Here is a 19,932-nt window from a genome sequence, read left to right as displayed (position 1 = left end):
GTCAGAAGTTGAAAAGAAAGCTTGGTTATCATTCAAAGCCATTGTGAAGGACTTTCTTGAAAACACATGAGCAAATAATTACACAGAAATTGTCCAGAAACTTTTGGAGAGCTACAAAATGCTTGGATGCAATATGAGCATCAAGGTGTATTTTCTGCATAGCCATCTTTCTAACTTCCTGGAAAACTGTGGTGCAATCATTGATGAGCAAGGTGAACGATTCCACCAAGATTTGAAGGTGATGTACATATGATGTACAAGAGGTGAAGGGATGTACATATGATGGCTGACTATTGTTGGAGCATCTGGTGGGATTGTCCTAACACTGAACACTCCAGGAAAAGCTATAGGCCTAAATTTTTACCTTAACCACTTACTGCTTACCCAAATAATTTTCAAATGTTTTACTGTAAAAAAATAACATGGAGTAACAATAAATCCTTTGTATGAACAAAAGAAATTTAAATAAACAGTTATTATTTCAAATTATTTTTCATTGTATGTAAAATATGTATGTTTTCTTGACAAAAATGGAGGGTACCCTGTATCGAAAAAAATGCATGGGATAGCATTTCTGGATTCACCACCCAAAAAATAGTAAAAAAACAAGTGTAAGATCAAACTCAACCTCAAGATCTGTTCCCCATTATTATATATTCATTAAATCTCAAGGAGGACCATTAGATCCCCTTGAATTGTACATGTTCAGCATACTAAAAATTTCTTGTCCTAGGTTTTGTCACAAAAAATGTAAACCGATATTAGATAACAATTAGTTTTAGCCACTGTCCTCAAGCATTTGCTTCAGCATATGTTGTACATCACTGCTTTGAATCCAATATTAGGTTTACATTCATTTTAGGGAGTAATATTTCTTTATTTCTGGTACATCTTTTGATATTCATTTGGATCAATGTGCTTTTAAATAATGTCTGTAGTTGTTGCTTTCTAAACTTTTACTTGATGGCTGCTAATCTCAGCGTTCCCTTTTAGTATGGTAAGTATACAAGTGAAAGTGTTTTTTGTTATATCTGTTCAACTAGATAAAAAATGTAGTCAGGTGATAACTTCCTATGCTCTCCACTTTTCAATATAGCAATCAGTTACTCATTTTAAGTAAACAGAGCATATGGTTATCTTTTGGGGTCATTGTGAAATGGCAACAAAAACATTGATAACCTTTTTATATATTTTTATATATTTGGTGTTAAAAAATATAAAACAAATACTGATCTGTTTTTTGATTGCCACGTCTTTATAAATGTGCTCCTATGTCCCACTAGTGAGATTTGCCTTCAAGTCCTGTCCAGGTAATAATATCCAGTGGTAGGAAGTGATGTTAAATAAGTGGGGACAAAGAGACCAGTTTCAGATGATGCTCAAGTTTTCTTCAAGCTTACTAAAACAGATTTTATTTTCATTGCATCCCTGCTGGTTACACTTCACTTCATTTCCAGGTGACCACGTTGTCGCCACAAACACGGAGAGATCACACAATGCTATAGCAAAACAAAGATCTGAAGCGTTCCTTACTTTACTCAAATTGAAGAAAAAAAAAATAAAAAGTTTGCCTAGATATGTCATTTAACTGAAAATATGTGTTTATCTAGCAAGTTATGTGATATTTGGATGATGACCACATTAGAAAAGTTTTTGCCTTATTTGGGAAAACTGCGATAGAACCAGGACTTCAAATTTTCTAAGAGATGGTTCAGTATATAGAGATCTGAAGGAGTGACCCATGAACTCAGAATTTTCAGGTATGTCTTAGTATTTTGGATGCCATAAAGTTTTCTGTATCCATGTGGACTTTATGACCAGAAAAGTTTGGGGACACCTGCAGCAGCATAACAACAAATCATAGGATCCATAGAAAAATGTTGCTGGGGCCCCATAAGTTTTTTATGTGAGCTATTGGCAAATATTTTGTATCACATTTTGTAGGCATGAAAATAATCAGATTTGGACATTATCCAGGGAATGTGTTTGGTTGAATGCCCACTGGTAAAGATCAGCACATCTTACTAAGCAAACCTTTAACAGTGCATTGGTTGTGAGTGGGTGCTTTATTTTTAGAAATGTCAGGTTTCATACATATACATCATATATATACATATTTAAAGGGGAGTTTATATACTTGCCAAATGATTTGTACTTCTATCCATCCCATCTAGAGATTTGCACAGCCCCGTAACAAGGCACAGCTAAATACATTTAGGTAAAGCTGCGTACACACTTCCAATTTTTATAGTTGGTAAACGAACGACGAACGATCCTGCACTATATCTGCGAATGATCGTATGGCACCGATCCTGTACATACAGATAACGACACGGTCGTTCAAAAATATTGTACACACGATAGATGCGATCGTTTGAACGATACAGGAAGTGACGTGCACCACAGGAAGTGAGCGAACGTTCGTTCACCGCGCATGCTGAGACCATGGACGATCACTGAACGACCGTACACACGATAGATGGTCAACGATCGTTGTCCAATCCGATCCGCTGGTCCGGTCGTTCATTTCCAACAACTATCCTCGTTCGTCGGCGTCATTGGTTACTTTTTTTACGAACGCTTTTTGGCCAATCGGTCGTTCTTCCTTCATTTCCAACGATAAAAATTGGAAGTGTGTATGCAGCTTAATACTGTGGTGCCCTGCAGTGTGGACAATGAAACAGCAGAGGGGAACTGATAGGGCAATCTATCTGCTTACTCATCTATCAGCTTCTTCCATGTCAAATGATTATTGCACCGCACCTTACTCGCTCCCACTCCCACTGCGCACTCCAGTGATAGATAAGGATTTCAAAAAGCTGATACCATTGATAGTATGAGAATTGCCATTAGTCATGGATTTCCCCAACTGAACTGGCACTAATTTACAATATGTAAAAAAAAAGCAAACAGTCTTTCAAATTCTGTATAAAATTACAACAGCTAAAACTTATGGAATGATACAAATGTGTGGTATTTACTGAAAATCCTAAAATACACCTGTCATGAAAGAGAATTATAACTGCCATTGCTAACTCCTCCTTTAAAAAATATTGGCTCCTTGACTTTCATGTCCATTCTTTGACTTTGGTGTTCACTAAATAAGACATAAGGTAGGGAAGTGCCAGATAAGGTATTACAATGCATTTCTGACATTTAAAGGAGGCATGGTACAGGCCTCTGATTGAAAATAGATGAGAGGCATCAACACATTTTATTGGGAGGCCCACAAGCACAGATTTTTTTAAACTCAATCTGCCAACATGGGATAGAAGTGAAGAATATGAAAGTAAAGTATTCAGGTAAGCAAGTAAATTGTGATTTTGTGGCTTGATTCCTGGTCAAGACTATAGAGAGATATCCAGCACAATTTAAAATTAAGGTAAGGTAAAAACACCATTCAATGTGTATATTTAGGAAAAAAAATATCTTTTAGTTTAATGCAATTAGTGTAAATGGATTTATTGACCTTGATCTTAGCTTCCTTTAAATCCCTGTACAACAGTACTCATAAGGCCCGGTTTAAATATTAAAAACTTTCCAAGACTGTTGATCATAGACTATCATGGGAGAGCCTGGATGATCCAGTACAACTGGGATGGAACTGGTCCAGGATTAAAAACACTTGCCAATTAGAAAATTCATAAGAAATCCATCCCAGATCTTCTGGATCACCCAGGTTCTCCCATGATAGTCTATCTTCCCCAGTCTTGGAGTGCTTTAAAAAATCAGGCCTATGGTAAAAAAAGTAAGTGGCAATCAAGTGTCCTGCTTTAATACGTGGGGAAAAGAGACATGCTTACAGGATAAGGAGAGGCAAAGAGCTGTCCACTAATGGGATGAGGACAGAGAGAAGACCTGGAGTAGGGAAGTGACCTAGCCATGCTGCTCAAATGCAATAAAGAAAAATGTCAGGTCTTTAGACAGGATAAGGCATTTAGGGGGCTGTGTAAATCTCAAGAATGAATGGACAGGAATACAAAATGTATTTGACAGGTAAAATGATTTCTGTAAATGTATCTGAACTGTTAATTTACTTGGTGTTCAGGTTTACATATGATTGGAAGAAGTGTAGTTGGAAGTTAAAACCTGTTATCATACACTAATTGACAAATGTGGTGTTACCAATATTTAACACACAGTATTTTTGAGAAATTATATTTCCTGTTTTCAGATATGACTATTTCCCTTAGATTGGCCTACAGCATCCGCAGTATCTACAACTTTCCCTGCATATTCGAGCTCAGTCCAGGCCCCTGCTTGATCACTCACAGACCGGACAGCTGGATTGCAGCCAAAGCAGAACGCCCCAGAAGCCAGAACTCTGCGAGGAACAAGAACTTAATCCCTGTCTTACCGCTTTCATAGCGGAAGAATCCAATTTTCCACTACTGAGGGGGGAACACAATGAGTTTCAATGTATGGGTGTAATGGGTGTATCCAAACTGAAAGAATGGCCTATAAAAATTCTAACCACTTTCACCTGTTTTTCTTCCACCAAACGTACTAATTTTTCCGTCTTTGTCGATTTCGTGCGCTTTGTCAAAATGATCCAGATAATAATGTCAGATTAGCCATGCAGACTCAAGTTGGACCATACTAGATAAATTGTGAAGGTATTTTTAGTGTGGTTTAACCCTTGAGCTAAGTGGCCAAAATAGCAGTTAGAGTTATGGGTGGCCCTAGGCTACATCTTAACCCCTTCTGTTGTATTTTGGTGAAAGTAAAGAAAGAGGGCATTAAAGTAAAAATATTTTATATATATTGTTAAAAGTTTCAGAAAGTATTAATGAAACCTAAAACTTTTATGGCGTAGGTGCCATCTATGTCTAATTGAGGGTATTTCTCTTCACTTCCTACATTGAAGACTTAACAGGAAATAATGGAATATCCCCTCCTGAGACAGTTGTCATAGGATCAACTGTTCCCGTTTCTCTTCTGTGTTTTAAATGTTTATTTACAGAAAGGAAAATAATAGAAACAGAAGAATATGACACAAGCTGTAAAACAAACTGTGAACCCTTTTATCACTTTCTTACAATAATAATTTTAATATTTGTGAGAGAAAAAAGAAACTCAGGAAAAGGGTCCAACATTATAAAAGAAAACAGGGGGGGAAAGAGAACCAGAAAAGGGAGAAGGGAATGAAGGAGGAAACTGAGATGAAACAGAAACAATGATAGGGGGGTACACACAGCTTTATACCAAAGAAGTTGTGACATGAAAATGGCAAATATACTTTAGACCAGGTCCAGGTGACGTCTGTTTAACTGGAGAATCTAAAAACTGAATCCAACTAAACTTTGTTCCCCTCTTTCCCTGGTACCAGAATTTTAGATCTTTCTTCACTTTTATTCTTGGTAACAATGCCGATGGTAAAAATTTAAAGGGAATAAATCCCCCTATTGGAAACACAGACTATCTTCTCCAGTCCTGAAGAGCTTTAACAAATCAGACCCACTCTGTCAAAACCAAAAAAGAAGTTTTCAGTTATACTTGAACTGCTTTTAGGCTAAGATCAAGTGTATTATCTGTTCCTATCAGCTTCAGGAGGAAACCATGGACCCTAAAGCTGCGTACACACTTCCAATTTTTGTCGTTGGAAAGGATCTTTCACGATCCTTTCCAACGACAAGGGAGTGCACGATGCATGAACGGTGCTGTACATACAGCACCGTTCATGCTCTATGGAGAGGGGAGGGGGAGAGCGACGGAGCGGCACCCTGCTGCGTGCTCTCCCCTTCCATTTCATTAGGATCGGCTGTCGTCCATCGTCCGTGGATCCGGCAGGTCGGTCGTCCGGACGATGGACGACACCGACTGTACACACGGCAGATTTTCGCCCGATAATTGGCCGATGCCGATTATCGGGCGATAAAAATCTGACGTGTGTACGTAGCTTTAAGTCAACAGGAAAAAGAATACCAAACAATACAGTAATTATTGGAGAGTTTACTTTGTGTTAAATTCAATGCCTTTTGCCCAAGACCAGAAGAAATCTAGCCAAAATAACAATTGTATAGCACATTGAAAAAATATCACATTTTGCAATGTTTGTATGTCACACAAGCACAGCAACTTATCACTTAGTTTAGTTGGACATAGATCCTTGGGCCTTACCAGAATATTGGGTGATGGGATGATCATTTTGGCTTGGCTCAACCTACCTACCTACCCCAACCTGTAGGATATTTCTTCGGAAGAGCCTCACACTAGTACTTGGATGCGCCAGGTTCTTGTAGATCTGCTGAGTAATTGAGTCACCTGGTTTTGACCAGGTTGACCAAGCTGGTGATTCCTTTTCCTTGTAAGGAGCTTCCTGGGGGGATGGAGAGTCAGAACTTGAAGCCCTTTTCCCTTTGGGAGATAGAGCTGCAAGTAATATGCCTTGTGCATTTTTTGTGTGTTCACTTTTTTCTGCAAGTGTTGAGTCTTGCAGTTGTGTTTATGAACCCTGGGAAAAAAACCCTTAAACCATAAACAGATTTTTTCATGTCACATACTAGCCTCTCCCATCTTAGTAAAAATCGGCATAAAAATCCAAATCTTTCATGCAGCTCCCTCACATAGCTCCAACTTCTCCTGCAAAGCATCTGGTTTTCCTGCACAGCTCCTGGCTACTGCAAACACCACTTGGCTAACCAGTACAGCAGAAGCACTGAAACCATTTAAGTACTTCTCAGCTCATCTTCTTTAGTTTAGTTCACTCTCTGCTTTCTTCTCCTAGCAGTGACTCAGCATCTCAGCTCTACCTGCTCAGTCAGAACTCAGCAGCTCAGCTCCCCCATCCCCTCCTTTTAAGTGGTCCTGATCTGTGTTCCCCCTGTAAACAGATAATGAAAAGAGAAGCCACACAATAATAAGCTTATTCATATGTTACTCGGATCTCTCTTTCTTTGAATATGTTCCCTAATCTGAACTGGCACCACATTTTATTGGCTTATTGTGCTGCTTCTTCTTCTTCCCCCATTCTTGCCTCACCTGTGTTGTATAGTGACTACAATAAGCTGATACCAGGTCAAATTCAAGTAATTACAATGCTTGCATTTAAAATGTAATAAAAACATAATTTAGGCTGAATTAATTTTTGTGTTTTACATCTACCTGTTAAGCCTTAAGGATTGAAACGTTCAAAGACCACTGAATTACAAGGCTAACATAAATAACACATTGAGTGTCTGCTGCATGACTAAAACCTATTTGCATTCTTCCAAGCTTCTAAAACTGAAAAGAAAGTTTTATTTAGAGACCATAGCTATCCAGCCAATTTATAAAGAATACTTTATCCTTTTAAATTTCTAAAATACTTGTGTCCAGCATATGTATAAGTAGTGTATGTACCTAAGTGTGCCAGCCATTCACTAAATATGTGCACAAAATGTCCATCGTGGTGTTCTTTTTGGAACAATATTCAAAAACGAAGTTTTCCAGATTTTACTTTATATGTGTTCCTAATTATGCATTTTTATTGTAGCCACATTCCCTTACCCTGCAATCCTAATGTAGGGTACCGGATGTACTGCAAAAGCGAGCTATGGGTTGGAACATGAAATGTGTTATGGTCCAACAGCACCTTGATTCACCCCTGACTGTAATAAGCAGAAACTGGACCTGCCAAGTTGTCCACAGTGATTCTCTCCAAAGAAATTGTAGTGCCAAATGTGTAGGAGGAGACATGTGATGAAGTAATGTATTCAGATACCCCTCTGCTTTTTCTATTATGTAAAGAATCTCTTGTGATGCAGTTCCCATCTTGCTATAACAATATTTACTGGGGATTTACCAGTCTGTAAAGGTAATGGTTTTGTCCCTGGCAAACAACACCACCCAGAAGCAAACATCACCTACTATGAACGAATCATAGAGGCAAACCTTTTACTACCCGCTAATACCGTCCATAGAAATACCCTTCTATAATCGTTAAGAACTGACCCCTGGGGATAACCATGTTTTTTCCACAGTGACTAAATCTCGCCATCTATTAGGAAATAACTCCAGAAATGTCTACCTACCAATTGTAGGGAAAGAGCTCTAAAGCTAAATATTCACCAGCTCTAGGGAATAAATCACAAATATAGCCATCCTTTGCCTATTGACAACCTTTGGATCTTGTTCAACCCCACCCTGCCTGATTCATGGTACCTTTGTTGTCTTGACTTGCCCCTGTCTTAACCTACCTGATCCATTGAACAAGTATTTTTTTCAGCCAAACTTAATAAAACCAGACCTCTATCAGTATTTAGCTGTCATTAATGAGGCCAAGCGCTTTAAAAATTGTGTGTATCAGGTCATATTTAGATCTGTTCATCAGTCCACAGGTTTTATTACCTCTACCTATGATGTCTGGACTTTAGTGTTAACGATCTTCCATTAATGAGAACTAAATCCTAGAAGTAAGCACACAATGTATGTGAGGCACATAACCCTCATGCTTTTTATTTCCCACCTATGAGGAGTGAACGCTAGAATTAAGTATTGACAACCAATAAGGTTAGAATCCTAGAGGTAACTATCCACCATTTGTAAGTACTTAGGTTAGTATCATCAACATGAGAACTTGAGCCTTAGAAATACCTAAACACCACTTATGAAAAGAGAATGAAGAGAGATAACCATTTAGAAGTACTAAATGTCTTTCAGGTTACCTGGATCACCTTGGTTCTCTGTTGATATTCTATCTTCTCCAGTGGATCACTTTATTAAATCAGGCCTGTTGGTAATCCTTTCCTCATGTTTATTTAGCACTTTTGTGGGGCGATCCCAAGTTTGACCCTGAATGCTTTCAGTCTTGATTCAGACTTGGTTTATGTAATGGATTACTAAAGGCTGTCTGAAATGTGGGGTATTTCTATGTGGTTGGGCACTTGTTTCCTTCAGCTTTTTAATTTAGGATTATTATCAGATATTATCAGTTCACCTTGGTACATTCAGTCTAAATGAAAACGAACCACAAACCAACCTGAATAACACACTTATAATCACCTAACTGTCCTAATCATTGTGATAATTAGTAGGGTATTTATTGTCTCTTCTTTTTTTGATTTCTTACTTTTCCTTTTGTTTCACTGTTTCCCTACCTTTTTTGTCTCTTTTTGTTCTTTTCCTGGTATACTAGTGCAATGGTTCTTTGTCATGTACTTTGCTATATAACAAATAAAAATAATAAAATATATGAAAGGCATGGACATATTTATCGATACCCTGAAAAATATTATAAATAATTGAATTAGAGTTTTAACAAAAAAAAGCTCTACTGTTTTTCCAAAGAAAAAAATTTTTACAAAAAATTGAGCTTTTTTTGAAAGTCACATCAGAGATCTATGTTAAAAAAAAAAAAAAAAAAAAAAAGCTTTTAAAAGAAAAAACAATATGCCTATTTTGAAACATGGAGGAAGCTTTGGGTAGCTTTGCTTTATCTGGCATCGGTTGACTTAAAATTTGTGCAGGGAAAAATAATATCACAAGACTATCAATAAAATCTCAGGACTATCAAACATTTTGGAGTAAAATATACTGCCCAATGTCAGAAAGCTCTGTCTCAATCTCAGGTCATGGAACCTCTGACAGGGCAATGACCCAAACCACACAGCCTTAAGCCCCAAGAATGGATTAAAACAGAACTTTCGACTATTCTGAAGTGACCTTTCAGACACCCTTAATGGATCTTTTCAAACATATATGAAAATAATTGAAACATGCAGTGTTGAGAAGACTCCCTTCAAACCTGACACAGTTGGAGAAGTTTGCTACAGAATAGTGGGCCAGAAGAATCCCTTCTTTGCAGTTATTGACTCCTAAAGCTGTGAAACAAATGGCAAAGGATCCCACTGTTTTTGTCCATGTCTTTATCAATTCTACTGTTTTTTAATATTCTGCTAAATGAAAGCAAAGTCTAATTTTTGTTAAACAGAGAATAAAAAAAGTCAGTCAGTTATTTCACAGACAATTGAGGATTCTTATTCTTTTCTTGGAAAGGTGAGTCCATGTTTGTAAGTATTTAATTTATTCTTTACAGGAATGTGCTGAACAGGGCCCCAAATTCAAAACACAAAGTTTCCTGTGGACCTCCCAGATGATTAGTGGATTAGGATCTTACAATCAATAATAAAAATAATAATTAACCCCAATTAAGGCAATTACCAAAGTGCACCTTAATGGGTCAACCTGCTTTTATGCTGCTGTGAATGATTGTATGTGTACTGAATGACACTTTCTTGGTAACTTAGTTTTTGCATTACTTTGAATGTTTGGCAGCATAAGATCCTATAAGATACTTATTAGCAGAGAGAGCCAAGCAATATCTTTGCCTGCACTCTAATGTCCACCATGTCCTGCCTTAATAAGCTTGACCTCCCCCTCTTTTAACTGTCAAATGACAGGCATTAGATATGTAAATTACATAATTTACATTGGGGTCATCAAGAACAAGAAAATGGCATTCCAAAAATATAAAAATGAAGGATCACCTTCATCGTTTGAAACTTATAAAAATAATACCAAAATATGTTAAAAAGAGATAAAATGTGCAAAACTTCAAAATGAAAGACAGATTGCAAAGGAAAGTAAGGCAAACCCCTCATTTTTTTTTTAATATACATTTATAGCAAAAAGATCAGATCTGAGCATGTAGGCCCCTTAAGGATGTCTCTGGGTTGGTAACTGGGGATAAAGAAAAGGCAGATCTACTAAACACTTTTTTTTTAGGTCTGTGTACACAAAGGAAAATAGTTCACAATGGCTCAAAACTGATATGATTGAGAAACAGTTGGGCAAAATTAAGGTTGACAAAGCACCAGGACCTGAAGGATTACATCCACGTGTCCTCATAGAGCTAGGCTCAGTTATTTCAAAGCCATTTTTACTAATTTTTAGAGACTCTAACCACTGGCATGGTACCGAAGTATTTGCATAAGGCCAATGTGGTTCCTATCTTCAAAAAGGGAGCAAAGTCATTAACAGGTAACTACAGACCAGTTAGTTTAATGTCCATAGTTGTAAAGGTCCTAGAGAGTTTGATAAAGAACCACATAGCGGAGTTTCTGCTAGAAAATATTGTAAGTGATAGCATAGCTTCAAGAAAGACCAAAGTTGTCAAACAAATTTTTATGAGGAAGTAAACAGGTAGACAGTGGAATAGCAGTTGATATAGTGTACTTGAACTTTGCTGAAGCATTTGACCAATTCCCCACAGACGGTTAATATGCAAGTTAGGGTCAACAGGTTTGGAAAAGTCAATCTTTAAATGGATAGAGAACTGGCTTAAGGAGATCCCGAGATGATTAATAATTCATACTCTGGATGGTCTAAGGGTATTAGTGGTGTAACCCAGTGTTCAGTGTTGGGACTGTTACTGTTTAATATCTTTATAAATGATATAGAGATTGGGATTAAAAGTACCATTTTTGTGTTTGCAGATGACACCAAATCATGTAATGGAGTCCATACATGATGTCTATAATCTACAAGCAGACCTGGATGTACTGTTTGATTGGGCAGCCAAGAGGCAAATGACATTTATTATAGATGAATGTAAAGTTATGCACTTGGGGCTAACAAAATGCATGCTTCATACTGTCCAGGGAGAATACAGTTGTGGGGTCAGAAATGGAAAATGATCTGGGGGTTATGGTAGATCATAGACTTTAGAGTATTAAAGAAAGGAGGTTTTGCTCACTACAGAGGTATTTGGTCATTGTTCAGTATGCCAAACCTGAGATTATTTATTAAATGTATGAAGGGCCCTGGTGGCTGGCTGCTGATACTCTGCATATTACACTGAATCACCAATGAGAAAAATGAACGACTTTTGTTCTCATTATTATCAGTGATCAATTATTCAAATACATACCAACCACTTTTATGATGGCATATTTGTGGTTAGCGCTGCTAAACTGTCTACTCCTCCGGTGACCAGTGCGGCTACCCTTGTCACCAACTACTACTGCATCATGGGATACAGAGCAATTAATCCTCAACAACATATTGGATCACCAATCTAGTTTGGATGCATTTCTAACTCAGTTTTGGTTGGGAGATTTGCAACAATCTTTTGGCCCATCTACCTTGGTTGAATTCTTACATAAACTTTAAGTCCCTGAGAGTTAAAGCACCCCAACTCTTTTGCACATTCAATACATAGAGAAAATCACTCCATGTTAGAAGAATAACCGTATCAACAAGCTAACCCTGCAACCAGTCTAATATTTCTTACCGTAAGTAAGCCCCGCCTCAGCTCCTCCCCAGCTGCTGTCCCATCCCCCCTGTATAGCTCCTCCCCCTCCGCCTTTTACTTACCCTGTTCTCCTGTCCAGTGCGGCCAGAGTGACTGTGACTCCTGTCACTCTGGTATCTTGCGTCCTCCCACTCTCAGCATGATTGGCTGACAAAGTCATGCTGGGAGCAGGAATGCTGGGAGAATTCTCCCAACATGACTTTGTCAGCCAATCATGCTGAGAGTGTTCCCTGAATAGCGTGCTGAACCTCACTGAAGATCACTCTTCACCAGGATCTTCAGTGAGGTACAGCACACATAGTAAAATCACATATACACAACACAAACACAGTGAAAGCACACACATACACAACACAAACTATTTTATTACTGAAGTCTCTCGTTATTGTGTTTTACAGTAATTTTGTCTTTTGCTGACTTTATTTGTTAATAATGGTTCTAAATGCTGCTGTTTACTTTACAGGGTTTATTACATGTGTTTATGACTGTGCTGTTGGTTTTTAATGCACATAAAATATTTTAGGACACTATTTGTTTCAGAATCTTTTTTTTCTTCATTTCCCTTCTCTAAAAACTGGTGCGTCTTATGGTCCAGTGTGTCTTATGGTCCGAAAAATACGGTAAGTGGTCCATATAGAGAACTCTCTTCCCCATTATTCACTTTGAGACCATTACGAAGAACAAGAGGGCACTCTTTGCGTCTGGAGGAAAAGAAGTTTAAGCTCCGGATAAGGAAGGGATTATTCACTTTAAGGTCTGTAAAAATGTGGAATTGGCTCCCTCAGGTAGTAGTTTCAGCAACTACTATAGATTGCTTTAAGAAATAGCTGGATGTTTTTCTAGAAGCACAAAATATAACTGGGAATTAAAAAGCTTTAAAGTAAAAATAACAGTGACCGTTGATCCAGGAAACATCCGATTGCCTCATGGAATCAAGAAGGAATTTTTTCCCATTGCAGCAAATTGTACCAGAGGTTTTTTTTCCTTCCTCTGGACCAACTGTGTGCATGGGGTTTTAAATCTCGGATATGTTTATTTCTCTTAGTGGTTGGACTTGATGGACTTATGTCTTTTTGTAAATCTGACCTTATATGTAACTATGTAAAAAACAAGGGCTCCATAGGATTATAGGGGGATGCAGAAGGAAACATAAGAATCCACGGGTGATTTCAAGTCTCTGCAGGGATATAAAGGTCTTCCTAGACATTTGTGGGGCTACCCAGGGATACAACTGGCTACATAGGGATACAATAAGCTCCAAAAGAATAAGGAAATCCTGAAGAATTTCAGAAAATTGTAGGTGTTCGCATTCCAGCACTGTTGTTACATTAGGGATCTTTAAGGGTGGGTAAGTTCCTTTTTTTTAAACCACAGAGCTAGAGAGAAAAGGTTTGCTCTGGACGTAAATGGTACTCAATTCCTAAACTACACATTTTTCTGCAGGAATGGGGAGCACAGCTGCTAGTTTTGCACAAAAGTAATTTGAAGAAAAGCTCCTGGCACCGAGGCCAAATTTCTGGTGCCACACCTACACCTAGATTCCCACCCAATCCAGCTATACGCGGCAGTATTCCTTTGCAAGTATATGTCTTCAAATGTTTCCCTTCCCCTTTCAAGGAGAATTAAAGGCACACTGTTATCAAAAAAAACTTCCTTTGCTCAAAACATTTAGTGCAAAAGAGCGTGTACTGGAAATAATACATATTTTTAGGGTCTGCTACTGTTTCTTGTACTATGGACTCCAAGTGTAACAAGTATAAACTGCAGCTCTTCAAGCTATTCCCTCCAAAACTTTGTATTCATCCCCGGCAATCTCACATGTATGATTTTGTATCAGACCACATCAAAAGCATTACTATGGTACTTATAATACCTTAGAGGGACAGAAAGCTCAGAGTGCAGAATGAATACTCTTTTACTCACTAGCACATTGTTAATGTTTTATTTACTGCTTTTCTACTGGGTTTACTGGAACATTACATTTTACTTTGAAGGAATATAGCCAATCCATTAGGAAGAAAAAAAGGAAACCAATGACAAGAGAAGTAATGGTAGTAGTCCTCGCTAGCTTGTATATAGGTGCCGAATTTAGAGACTGTCATATAGATCCTGCCCTAATATTCTAGTGAGTCACTCACCTGGGTAAAGCATGCACTCAGAAAAGTCATATATACTTTCAATGGAGCTCAAAAAGCAGAAACTAACCAGAAATACTCATCTTGTTCCCCTACAGGGAGCTGCTATCTTCTTTCTTCTCTACCTGTAGATGATCTTCGGCCATCTTGATAGGCTGTTGCCAGGATGATAAAAATCCTGCTCAGGATTTCACTCATTCCCAGCATGCACAGGGCAAACCAGAATTGTATGGTATGCTGGCAACTAATAAGAAATAATTTGGTGGCACTAATAATCTCACAAAATACAAACATTCAAATCCACATGAATATCATTTAAAAGGTATATATAATCCGCATTAACTATAAATCCAATAATCAAGGACTTAGGTCCAAATGGCAACTGAATTAACTCAGAAAAGAATCAGGAACATAGTTCTCCAGCACTCCAGAATCACTGCACCCCCTCTAACACCTCTCTGGAATATTCCAGAATTTCCGCCAGGCCTGAACTCAGAATCTTTTGACTGTTGGACCTTAAAGGACTTTGAGAGATTGAAAGATATAATAGATAAACAGGGGATTGTCTCTTGGGAACTCTTGTCTAATAAACAAGGAATACCAGTTAAGGAATACTTTTGCTACAGACAACTGTACTCATTTGCCAATATATGACATGCATCAAAACCTCTACAATTAACAAACTTTGAGAAGTCCTGCTCTTCTATTGAGAGCACAAAAGGCCAGATCTCCATCATTTATAGAGCCCTAGCTGCTCCAGTCGAGATGCTGGTATATATGTGTGATTGGGAATCTGATCTGGGTATAACATGGGACATGGAGAAAAGGAGCAAAATGGCCCTCTCACTGTCAAGGGTCTCTCTGAACTCTGCCTTAATAAAGGCTAAATATAAAGTGCTAATGAGGTGGTACATAGTACCCGAAAGACTGGCAAAATACTCGGGGACAACTTCTCTACTATTTTCGGGTATGCGAAACTAGAGGCTCTATGTTACACACTTGGTGGTCGTGCCCAATAGCTAAATGCTTCTGGATGGAATTGTTTAAATTAATATCTGGAGTACTGAGTTCGGAGGTCCAAGGCTCTGTAGAAGCTGCATTATTTGGGAAATTGAACTTGGTATTATCTAAACCAAAGTTAAAATTGGTCAAATTGATTCTTCTAGCTGGTAGAATTACTCTTGCATAGAAAATGAATACAATTCCCTTGGACCCTATTTTCATTAAATTGAATTGGATAAGGTAAATGATAAACTTCCTTATTAGCTTAAAGATTCTTTGAATCAATTTGACGACATCTGGGAGCCTTGGATCTCATTCACTAAGGACCATGTGACACATTCATAGATGTATACTGAAGTTTGGGAAGTTCTCAGTTTGTTTATTTTTGTCTACATGTTGTTAGTTGGTTTTATAGGGCCAGTGTTGATATTCTTCATATATTTACATTTTTTATATAGGTGGTATTCAACTTCTTAATAATACCATGGGTACTTAATTATAATTCACAGAAATGCGAGACAGAAGCTTAACCTCTCTTACTGGGGGGATATACACTCTATTATGTATGTATTACTGATAAGGAAATTTAGATTAATCACGGTTCAAAAGATTTATAAACTGATAATAGCTTTAAGCACTTTTAGTGTTTTTCTTTTTTTCCCTTTTTTGAAGCTTACAAGGTGTTAAGCTCATGAGTGAAAACAAAAAGGGAATGCACTGATATTTCACCAAATTGTATATTATTCAACGGTATATAAAGTATATAAAGGGTGATGATCATAATGAAAATCATGCAAACTGCTTAACTACTCCACAGTGTTTTACAGGGATTAACTGTAGCAAATTTAAGTGTAGCAAATTTACTCTATGACTTTTGTTTTTTTTGTAAATGTATTTATGTCTTTTTAATGTAAGAAACTTAAAAAAATTATTAAAAATACAGAATCACTGCACACCAGATCACAAACTGAACACTCTCACTCATGGCTGCAGCTCTTGTTTGACTTAGTTTTATCTGTTCAGTTCCTATCTTCAATTAATACAGAAAGCAGACACCACTTCACTTAATGAACCATGGTGTTCTCAGTTCATTTTCAGGACTTCAATAAATGCAGATGACAGCCACACTCCACTTGAGAAGCCTTTGTGTTATTTATTTAGTTCCCATCTTAATGGATATGTTGTAAATTGATTCATAAAACATACAAGGAACCACAAATAGTGTAAAACCATCAAATAAAACTAGCTAATAAAAGGACATATGTGTACCATTAATGGAGTGCCATAACGGATTAAAGTGCTAGCATCACAGGCAGCCAGGAAACTCCTCCTAACAAGTTCTGTCCCATAGGCAACTCAGCTTTTTGTCAGATACACATAGTGATAAGGCAGGTAGGATGGGTTATTGCAAATAGGCCATTGCCTATCCCTTTTTGCAATAATGACCTGTGTAATCATTATTCCCAAAAGTGAAGCTTTAGATTTGTTTTGATAAGGCTGTCCCTTGAAAAATTTAATCCTTTCCCCTATTCAGGACTTCCTTATCTCAGATAATATGATATAGCATTAACACCCCTGGCAGTATTTTCGAGTGTGGCTCGGGGTAAAAAAAAACATGCAAAACGGTAACCCCGAGCCACACTCAGGGTGGCTAAAAACAATAAAAAATAAAAAACTTACCTTGTCCCATTGCGTCCCCCGGCGTCCTGCCTGTCGGATCTCATCCTCGGGCGGCGTCCTCTTCTTCGGATCTTCAGCCAGCCAGTGCAGTGACGTTCCTCGGAGTTTCCCCGTGATGTCAGTGTGTGCGGGTGGCACAGCGAGAAATTCAAATAATTTTGTATTGGATTTAAAACAAAAGAGCTGTATTGAATCCAATACAAGAAAATCTTTATATATATATATATATATATATATATATATATATTATATTTTTAGAGAGAGATATATATTTTTAGAGAGAGATATATATATATATATATATATGTGTGTGTGTATATATATATATATATATATATATATAATTATATATATATTATACATGCTACTGTACAGTTATATTACAGTATTCAGTATTTTTATGCACCCTTGTTTTAACAGATTTTTGTGTTTTTTTACTTAAAGTTTATTAAATATTGGACATATTTCGTTGACTTATCCCTAAGAATTATAGACCTACAATGTAAAATAAAAACGAACAGAATTAGAATGCCGGGGGGGTTAAACATTGATGCATTCCTAAAGAGTTCTTGTTTTAAAAACGATCAGTAGTTGTACAAGACGAATATGTTTATACCACTATTAGGTAAATATAACGAACGACTAATTTCAATGCTTTCTGAGACCTTGACTTAGAATGAGTATGCAGATTTGTAATCTGACTTCAGTTATTGCATGGTTTTTCACTCTCAGCAATTGAAAAAGTATTCACAACAAAGATAGCCAGGCAACTAGTATTTCTTTCAGTATAGTATAGCAGTAATTCATCCAGAGATTTCTAGGGGTTCCTTGAGCAATGAACAATCTGTTTTTCTCAGGTCAGTTTAGGTGAAAGCAATGATGTTTTTGGCTATATCTAAGGGTGACATTCTTCTCATTGGGCAGGATTTTTTTCTACTGATCACCATGATAATGTACTGTGAGCTGGGAATATAGTAATTATAGAAGGAGTTCCCTGTGATTTTAAGGTAATTTCAAGGGTTCCCAGTGTTAAAGTGGTCAGGAAGGGCTGCTCTATAGAAAATTCAATTTAAAATGAAAAATATAGGGTTAAATGCCCTTAAAAAACCCTCCTATGCAAAATCAAAAAATGATTGGCCTCTAACGGTGGGTGACCTTCTGCATGGCGATTCGTAGGACAGACACAAGCTAATGAATGTGAGAGTGAGTGCGGAGGATTTAAGCTGTGGTTTATTAATAGTAATTTCAGCCTCCCTACTTCTGTGGAATAAGACTCCATTTTCCTGCGTATGTTGATTTTGGCTTGGAGTGTACAGCAGGGCAGCCCTGCCAGAATCCACAAATTTCATTCCTACTCCTCCTGTTCACCCTCGCTGGGCTTTTTAACCCTAGAAGACCCAGAACTGCTTGCAGGGGTTAATCCCACACTGGCCTAACCGTTCATCATCTTCATGTATGATTATTTACAGTACTTTTACAGTTCATAAAAAAGTCTTTTTTTTACTGACCCGCCTATTTATGGCAAAAATACAAATGTCTAACTGGTATTTACTGGTGAAATGGCTATAATTATTCAGTAGTGTTCAACATATTATTACATTATTAGAGAATATAGTACCTACTGAGTGCATTCCTACTTATTACCCAACAATGTAATAAACCAGTAATCTAGCTCCCGAGTGTCTTATTACCCCCTGTAAAATCACCTCTGTACCATCATATTACAGCCACCTAGCTCCTGAGTGTCTTATTACCTGTGTAACATCATATTACAGTCACCCAGCTCCTGAGTGTCACTATTACCCCTGTAACATCATATTACAGTCACCCAGCTCCTGAGTGTCTTATTACCCCTGTAACATCATATTACAGTCACCCAGCTCCTGAGTGTCTTATTACCCTTGTAACATCATATTACAGTCACCCAGCTCCTGAGTGTAATATGATTTAACAGGGGTAATAAGACACTAAGGAGCTGGGTGACTGTAATATGATGTTACAGGGGTAATAGGACACTCAGGAGCTGGGTGACTGTAATATGATGGTACAGGGGTAATAAGACAGTCACCCAGCTCATGAGTGGTGGGAAGGGTGGATAAGTCTGGACAGATATTCATTATAGATTGTAGAGGTGACAGTCAAGTTAGTGGAATACCAGAGAGAAGGATGTTACAGTAGTCCAGACAAGAGAGTATTTACATAACAAACGGGCTTGTTTCCAAATTTAGCCATTCTGATTTGACTTTGTTAACTCAAAAACTGTTATTTAAAGGTAGGCAAGCATGGAATAACCTGCAGCATGCCAATACTTTTCAATTTTTCTCTTTGTTCTCATTTGGAAGTTGCAAAACTAGATCAAAAATTAGGTATTTTTTGACCAAGACACTTTTGCTCATCTTATATAAGAACTGTGTCAATGGAAATGATTGTTGAGCATCAATAATCAGAAAAGCATACTACCACTTTTGGGTTTGGACTCCAAATAAAGCCTTTTAATGAATTTCTGTGGTCTTGATATTGTTAGGGAATTATTGGTTAGAGAGGCACCTCAATGCTGTCCTGTGGTTTTCTATTTAATTGAAATATTAGAGGCAGGATTTAATGGGGTTTCCTTTGCTGACTAACTGGGATAAGTGCTGGATAACTTTTGCATTTTGTGCCTTTGAACCTGGATTTATCATTCTTCAATCCAAGCTTACTCTTTCTAACTGCTCCAGCTTCTCCTCCACCCTGTCCGGCTCATCTGCAGCCACATTCTTGAATAGCTCAGCAGTTTAACCAGAAGTCTGGAACATCCCCAATTCTCCTTCCTATTGACTATTTATTTATGTATCACCATAACGCTTCATGGTTGGGTGGAACAATAAGAAGGACAGGTAACAT

General features: G+C 37.6%; 1 long non-coding RNA gene across 1 annotated transcript in view; it reads right to left on the bottom strand.

Moving 5' to 3' along the window:
• Window positions 1-5,314: 5,314 nt before the first annotated feature.
• LOC140324931 (uncharacterized) overlaps window positions 5,315-19,932 on the bottom strand; it is a 57,019-nt gene continuing 42,401 nt past the window's right edge. Inside the window, exon 4 of the long non-coding RNA XR_011919595.1 lies at window positions 5,315-5,462. This is a non-coding gene — a long non-coding RNA (uncharacterized lncRNA). The remainder of the gene's footprint in view (window positions 5,463-19,932) is intronic.

The sequence above is a fragment of the Pyxicephalus adspersus genome, chromosome 2 (genome assembly GCF_032062135.1).
Source record: "Pyxicephalus adspersus chromosome 2, UCB_Pads_2.0, whole genome shotgun sequence".
Classification (NCBI taxonomy): domain Eukaryota; kingdom Metazoa; phylum Chordata; class Amphibia; order Anura; family Pyxicephalidae; genus Pyxicephalus; species Pyxicephalus adspersus.
This window is presented reverse-complemented; position numbering and strand designations above follow the sequence as displayed.